This window comes from Montipora capricornis, chromosome 4 (genome assembly GCF_036669925.1).
Source record: "Montipora capricornis isolate CH-2021 chromosome 4, ASM3666992v2, whole genome shotgun sequence".
NCBI classification, from domain to species: Eukaryota; Metazoa; Cnidaria; class Anthozoa; order Scleractinia; family Acroporidae; genus Montipora; species Montipora capricornis.
In genome coordinates, this window is record NC_090886.1 from 44,063,850 (window position 1) to 44,071,349 (window position 7,500).

Below are 7,500 nucleotides of genomic sequence, written 5' to 3' on the forward strand. Positions count from 1 at the left end.
TATGGTTTTCACGTGACTTCGAATCGCCGCCAACAGTCTTTTGTTCTACAGAAGTCGTACGTTTCTCTATTGTTATTGGTGTCTCTAGAGATTGGTTGAAAACGTCCTATATGATGGCTTGTCATATATTGTCTCTTGCGAACGTTGGTTGGAAATGGTTGAGAAATCTTTTCAATTTGTTTTCGATTCATTGTCTTTTGATAATACCGGCTTTAGTTTGTATTTGTTTTTTGGCGTGTTTTGTCGTCCGGAGTCAACACAAGAACTTTAGCATTCAAATTTGTGTTTCAATGAAACTGCTACTTGTCACAAAAGCTTAAAAAATTCTCTTCTTCCAACGCCTCTCCATCTCTCTCGTCCCTCTCTTTAAGAAGTTGCTTGGTATCTGCAGATAACTGGCAAAACTTTAGCTAAAACCAAAAATGCTTCTTTCAGCTCTTTAGCGTATGCAAATTTGTGCTTGACGTTAGATGTGTGTGCTTTTTGTGTTTAGTATCGTATGAGCGATCTTTCTTCTCGACCACTTAGGCAGTCCATTATAAGTCCAAATTTAGTAATCCATACACCTGGTCTATCGAGAAGTCCATGGACTAGGGCTCGGTGAAATACACAAACAACACATCCAAGCTTACTATACACATATGCTTCACAAAAGAAGATCGACAACGAAGATAAATATCTGACCTGAACATTTCTTCACACGGCTTCACTCTGGTTAAAAATGTTAATTATTTTGTCAACTGTTCGACTATTTCCCGAGGCCAGCAAAGCTCTCCAAAAATAGCAAATGAAGGCAAGCTTCAATGGCAAACATGTCAGGCTCCTCCTTGTCAAAGAAAAAAGTCATTCTACTTGGGCCGCGGCCTCGTTTTTGTTTTATAAATTGGTCCATAGCTCTATGGCTGCATATAAAACCTGAATCAATATGTTTTTTTTTTTAATTTTAGTCAACAGCAAATCTGAGCTCGCTTTTTTCCATCATCGTGCTAAAATAAAGGCTTTCTTCTGTCTAAATTTTTTGTTAATGATCTCTGATAAACATGCTTATTCTGAAGCACGGTACCCATCAATCAAAGATGAGAATAACGCGCCGCTCGACAATGATATTCCATCATTCCGTACGAGGTTTTCTCTTCGTGGCACCAACGGCCGGTTGTCTTAAAACTTGTCGGAATTAGATAAAATGGTTTCCACAATGCTTTTAAAAGCTCGTTTTAGTGACTCTGAAGCTGTCCTTCAAAAATATTATCTGGTCGGATGTTCTAGGGGAATTTCGGTCAGGTCTGTCAAAGTAGTCATTACTTCTTCCGAAAAGTTCTAGCATCCGTGACGGACTTATTAAAAAAAAAAAATAACATTACTTTTTGCACGTCGTTCTTTTTCCCCGAAAATTTTAAGGGACGGTTGCGCTTAAGATACGATTCTCAAACAAACTCTGGCCAAAATGATAGAAGAAGTTATGATAAATCTTCAAATTTTATTCCAATGTCACAGTTGACTCTGCTCAACTCACTAGCGTTCTTCAATGTGGTTTCGAAATTTCTACGCACTCTTCACACTCTTCACTACTTTTCCGAAAAGGAAAATAGGAAGTCTGTTTGAGAAAAGTGTCCAAAATCTTAGTGCGCCTCGAAAAAGTCTGAGTTCGAATTTTCGAAAATGCTAACCCATCCATTGGTTCAGCTCACTCCAACAACCTTCAACCCTAGTGCGCGCAGACACACATGTCCTCCACTTTGGTGTTTGTCATGTCAAGTACAGTTTGAATACAGTTGAAATACTGATTCTATGTAATATAACTCTATATTTAAAATATATATATATATATATATACCTTTATTGTAACGTGTTTTACCGTTACGCCCCACCTGGAAACCAGCTTTTTTGTGTGTGCTGCGTAGTGAAATAAGTTGTATTGGAATTGTTATTGTATTGTAACCCTGTTCCAGACGAAATCCCGACAAACATACCCTGACCGGCCACACGTTCCCTTTAAGCCCTTATAGGGAGTACCACAAAACCACGCCCCCCCCCCCCCCCCCCTAACATCCTTTTCTTCTGCTGCAGTTTCAAATAACAGAATTGTCTTTCCTTCAGATAGATATCCGTGAGGAAAAGTTCCAAACATCAGCTAGCCTCGTTTAAAACTGCTACAGAATACTGTTAATATCCAGAGCACTATAGAGGCCTCCACCAACAATTTCTTACAACAAGTGCTGTCCTTCCACACCTCTCGAAGAAATCCCTTCTCTGATTAATATATTCTCTCCCTTACCACCACCCTGCCCAAAGGTGTTTTCACAAAAAGGTAACGAAAATCTTCTTTTGCCGCTTACTTATTTTGAAAAATAAGCTGTGAACTAACTGGAGCCTTATTTCACAGTTTCATTTTAAAAATAAAACCCAAAGTCTCGATTTTTTCAAAAATAAATATTTGGTGTCTACAGTAGTTTTGAAAGGTTGATTTAAAAGAACATCATCAGATTTGCATTAAATGTGCATGGCTTTTCACTTAAAAACGACAAGTTAATGATAAATGCCATTCAAATGATAAACAACAAGTTTTGATCCTGCGAGAAACATATGACTTTTTCTTTCTACACTATGACTGCTATGAAAGCACAATATTCCTCCTTCAGAGGAAATCTTGGCACATCACATAGATACATACCTGGTCCACGGTTGCACACCTCCCCCCTTTGTAGTCTTGTGACAAATTTCCCATTGTGTTTGTAGCTTTTTCAATGGCTTCTTCGTCATTCATTCCCTTCTTTTGCAAGTTGCAAACAAGTCCTCTACAAATCTAGCATGACAAGAAAGAAACAAAACAAAACCAGACAGAAAATCAATCTCATCACATTTAGCAAGGTTATTTTCCGCAGGAAATAAATCAACTAACTGAAAACAGAGACAATGCTGTTAACCCATTGACTCTTGGATTCAGAAGTTGGACAGAATTATTATTCTGGCCTAGATGCTAGAACGATTTTATTCATCAACTGGGGCTGGGCATTCCTGGGGTGCCTGTGGAGTGGAATGGGTTAAAACCCCCCCCAGTCCAGTCAAAATTATGTCCCTTCCATTAACCCATTGACTCCTGGGAGTGAGGCTTTAACAGATTTCACTATAACGCTACAAATGATTTCAACATCATCAACTGGTGGGGTCCTAGGCCCCTGAGGGTCCATGGGTTAACCAGTCAATCAAACTACCATTATGGTCCGCCACCATGTAAACGCCAGTCAAACCCACCCCCCCCCCCCCCCCCCCACCATTAATTAACCCATTGACCTCCTGAGAGTGAGACTTAAAACAGATTTTACTCTGTCCTTTGACGGCGCATGATTTTAACTGAGTCAACTGGGAGCATCCTACGGGGCCACCTGAGGTAGTCTAAGGAGTGAGTGAATGGGTTTAATTCGGGCACCAAGACAAGATCAAACCTCCTCCCATGACCACCAACTGCATTAACATTACATTTCACATGTAACTGTTGACAATAAGAGCATCTGATGTCACCCCAACTCCCAGGGATCAAAGGGGTTCATGCAAATGTATTGGTGACCAAAAAGAAAAGAACCACCGACCGTAGTTTGGTCCGCTACCTGTCACAGTTGAAGAGGATCATATAATCCCCCCAAAAGGTACAGAGGCTGTTTTGGTTTTTCAAATCTCTCATAAAATTGGCTGGAAGAAAAAGTGAATAACAGATAGTCCTCTCAGTCTTTCACAGTAATATTTTTTCTCATAAAGCTACCATTGGCACTTACATCCAAGAGTTTCCCATCTAATTACAGAATGTCCAGGCACAGGTTGAGCGGGCTCCCAGTCCCGTCGCAAGGGGGGCAGGGAATCCAAGAGCTTGCGAGCCATTTATAGCCACCACCTTTAACTGAACGGAACAAACTAGAGCAACCTATTGGAAAATGATGTATTGCAATTAACTATTTCTCAAAGAAAATGATAAACATGATGTGTATTCCATGTATTTTACTAAAAATGCTGTTGTATGGATTGGGGTTTCCTTCATTTGCCACACAATCAACTCTTGATGCACAGTGGACTGTGAGAGTCAAGATGACTATTGCTGATAAACTCATTTCCAAAATCTTGGATCTCTGAGCACCAATAATTCTTTATCTGGACAAGTAATCAGTGGTTATAACAGAAATCCTTAATCCATGCCTAATTTCAGATTAATTATTGCAAAGCTTTGGATACATATCACTGTTTGGTTTGTCTAAACCAGGGGAAAGAGAGTTCATTCATATGACAACTTACCTAAACGAAACACAGCAACATGTACAACCCTGTGACTGCATCCAAGTATGTTTAACAAACATACTATAGTGAACTAATTGCTTCAATGAGCAAAAGGACAACTGAAAAATCAGATTACTAGGCAGGATTCGAACCTGCGACCTCCATACACTGGTCAGATGCTCTAGTCATTGGGCTACAAAACTCCTGGGTAGACAGACCCGTACTTATCTAGGTCCTTATTCTACACCTATGTCCTTATTCCTTAAAGTGTAAATGCAACTGCAGAAGTTACAGTTGTATTTCCACTTTGAGGCACACACCTCGTTGAGCTCGCCGCCATTCTCATCACCAGAGCCTTGGATCGACTCAAAGCTGTGGGAAACTCCATGTAGTGTTCTTATAGCCAAATTGGCTATTTAAACCTTACGGCACCTGCTCACTCCTTGTGCTAACGTGAATGCAACAATTAGAGACGCTTTTGATTGTTCTTTACGAAAAACAATGAGGAGACACTTTGTTTTAAGATTGCCCAGAGCTCTTCTCTCCCTCAGTCAAGAGAAGAGCCCTAGGGTCGAGATTGGCTTGCAGCAGCCTAATGGGACTGCTCCCTGCACCTATAACATATAACTTGATCTATATAAGTATGTTCAGTCTTCCTCAAGAATACTTTAAGCAAACCTCATACAATATTTTTTAGCACAATGATTTTACTATCCATGATACTGATCTTCTTCTTCTTCTTCTTCTTATCATCATCATCATCATCATTATTATTATTATTTTGACAATGAGATCCTTGACAGTGAGCACACTCCGAATGAATCACAAATTCTAGTAGGCCTCCTTATTACATTCCAGTCTGTCACTCTCTATATTCCTAAACTACTCAAGCTTGGAAATTGTCACATAACACACATCCAAATAATGTTCCTTTTTTACTTTGCTCAAACTCTCACTTTCTGATCTTATCCTCAGGGTACGTTATTTTCTGCATCCTTCCTGCTTCTGCCCTCCTGTTCACTTTGGTGTCTGTTAAAGGTGGAAAAGCTTCCACAACCGGAAACCAAACAGGTTCCCAGCTTTTGTGATGGCTCCTGCACGAAGAAGATTTCGAACCCTAGAAAATAAGGGATTATGCTTGTCAGTCAAGCTTACTAGCAGATCTGAAAGATGGTGTGGGTAATCAATAACAAAATTAATAATGGCAATTATATGTTAATAATTTGTCTTAAACTTTATGGTCATCTATGAAGTAACACAAAGAAGCCAACATAAACATCACCTTTCTTGATTACCTAACTGTCTTATACTAGAATACTGTTATAGGTTGGTCTTTTGACAATGCTGTTCAAGTTGTTGACAAATACGAAAAAACGTCTTCATTTTTATTGGTCAAGAGAAATGTAGTTTTCAGGAAAGAGGTAATTCAGTGCAAAAAGGGGTCTAGTAACAAATGAAACCACCAATCAGACTGGTCAATGATCAAAGGAACTCATAGACAGTGATACATGCATGTGAGTTGTTTCAGCTTCATTACAATCATCTATCTCGAAATTTTTCCATAATATTTTACATTACAAAACAGTAATTATCACATGATTTTTCTCGTGCAATTTGGAATAAAGTGCTTTTACAAAGACTACAAAATTTAATCGAACTCGTTTATTCCAAATAAACGAGAAATCATAATACCTAGATTACTTTCCATCGCTACCGCACAATTATGATCATTGGTGGAAGTAAACATCCCCAAATTTCACAAATTACAAAGAATACGACGGTAAAGGTTGACATCCAGCATTAAATAATGTCCAATGCACTTTCAAAATAATCTTGAAAGAACTCCTATCAAAAGGCTCAAGCAGTCATGTATTACCTTGAAGCTACAGTGCCTCGCAAGTGCCTTGCTCCTGGCATTTTCAAGCTGTTTCAAATGCAGCGAGTTCGAACGCCCGCAGCCATTCTGTATTAGGTACGTTATGTATGTCGACCGATATTGTACCCAACTTGGAATCAGTTGGAGTCCATTACAACGGAATTTACCCTGGTCCCACAGGTTTTTCTTGAGCCGCGAGACAGCCGCAAAGTGGCGAAGACGAGTCCCGAAGCAGCGAGAAGAGAAAATCCTGTGGTTACCTTGGACTTGAATCTCCCTTTCATGCACACGCCAGCTGTCGAACGGGTCAAACTGATAATTAACAAAGGGTGCAATGGAAACTTAGCAATCACGCACCCCTAGGTATTACCAATCAAAAGAACCAATCATATTGATTTGCGTGTTGGTAAAATATCAACCAATCCGAGCCTGAGGATCAGATCCTGACCCTGGCGTGTGCATGAAAGTGAGATTCAAGTTCAAGGTAACCAGAGGTTTTTCTCTTCTCGCCACTTCGCGACTCGTCTTCGCCGCTTCGAGGAACAAGAAAAACCTCTAGGACCTTGGTAATACGAATTGTACCCTTGAGTCAACCTTTCCCGTATCTTTCTATTGTTAGAACTACTATGTTTTGGGGTATGTGACGTATACATACATACATACTTAATTAACAACTCCACATAGGGGCTTTTCAGGCGGTGTCTGACAATTGCAGACTGCAGACTAACCCTAAATCACAATTATTGAAAGCTAACCGTTTTAAAATGGGTTCTTAGACTAAATACGGTTTTTCAGTGCTATTTGAAATGGATGCTTAGACTTAAATACTGTTTATCACTGCTATTTTTAGGCAGTCTGCAGTCTGCAAATGTCAGACACCGCTTTTCAGGGCCAATGAAACGATCACGGCAGAACAGAACATTCAACAACAACCATTAAAAATCCCAGCTGGCCTGAAGCAAGCTAGTTGGCTATTTACAAGTGCAGCTTAGAAGTTAAAACAGGGACTACCAAGGAACAGATTCAACCAGTGGTCAGAACTTGTCTTGAACCCGAGATCCTCGTATCTCAAAGCAAACGCCCTAACCACTGCCTCCGATGCATGTGACTGAGAACGTACAGAAACTGTACGTGAAGTGGTTCACATACTTCACATATGTACTTGACGTAATAAATGGCTGATCAGAGGTCTCTTATGATTGGCTATTGTGAAAATACCCACTAAGGACCCCTGGGAGGTGCTTCTAAAATAGAAAGATACGGGAAAGGTTGACTCAGAGGGTTAATATGGAAGATGGAGGCTCCGCGTAATCAGTTCCTGTTTGGAGGGGACCAAAGGTAGCCCAGGGTTAGCCCCGGGT

The 7,500-nt window shown here is 40.1% G+C and overlaps 1 long non-coding RNA gene and 1 pseudogene across 1 annotated transcript; one reads left to right on the forward strand and one right to left on the reverse strand.

Annotated features, from left to right (window-relative positions):
* The window catches only part of LOC138047033 (NLR family CARD domain-containing protein 3-like), a 276,247-nt pseudogene that overhangs the window by 60,030 nt on the left and 208,717 nt on the right, over positions 1-7,500 (forward strand).
* Positions 3,641-6,426, reverse strand: LOC138047056 (uncharacterized). The gene is made up of 3 exons (XR_011131770.1): positions 6,140-6,426; positions 5,220-5,380; positions 3,641-3,687 (listed from the first exon to the last, which is right to left on the reverse strand). It is a non-coding gene; the product is annotated as an uncharacterized lncRNA (long non-coding RNA).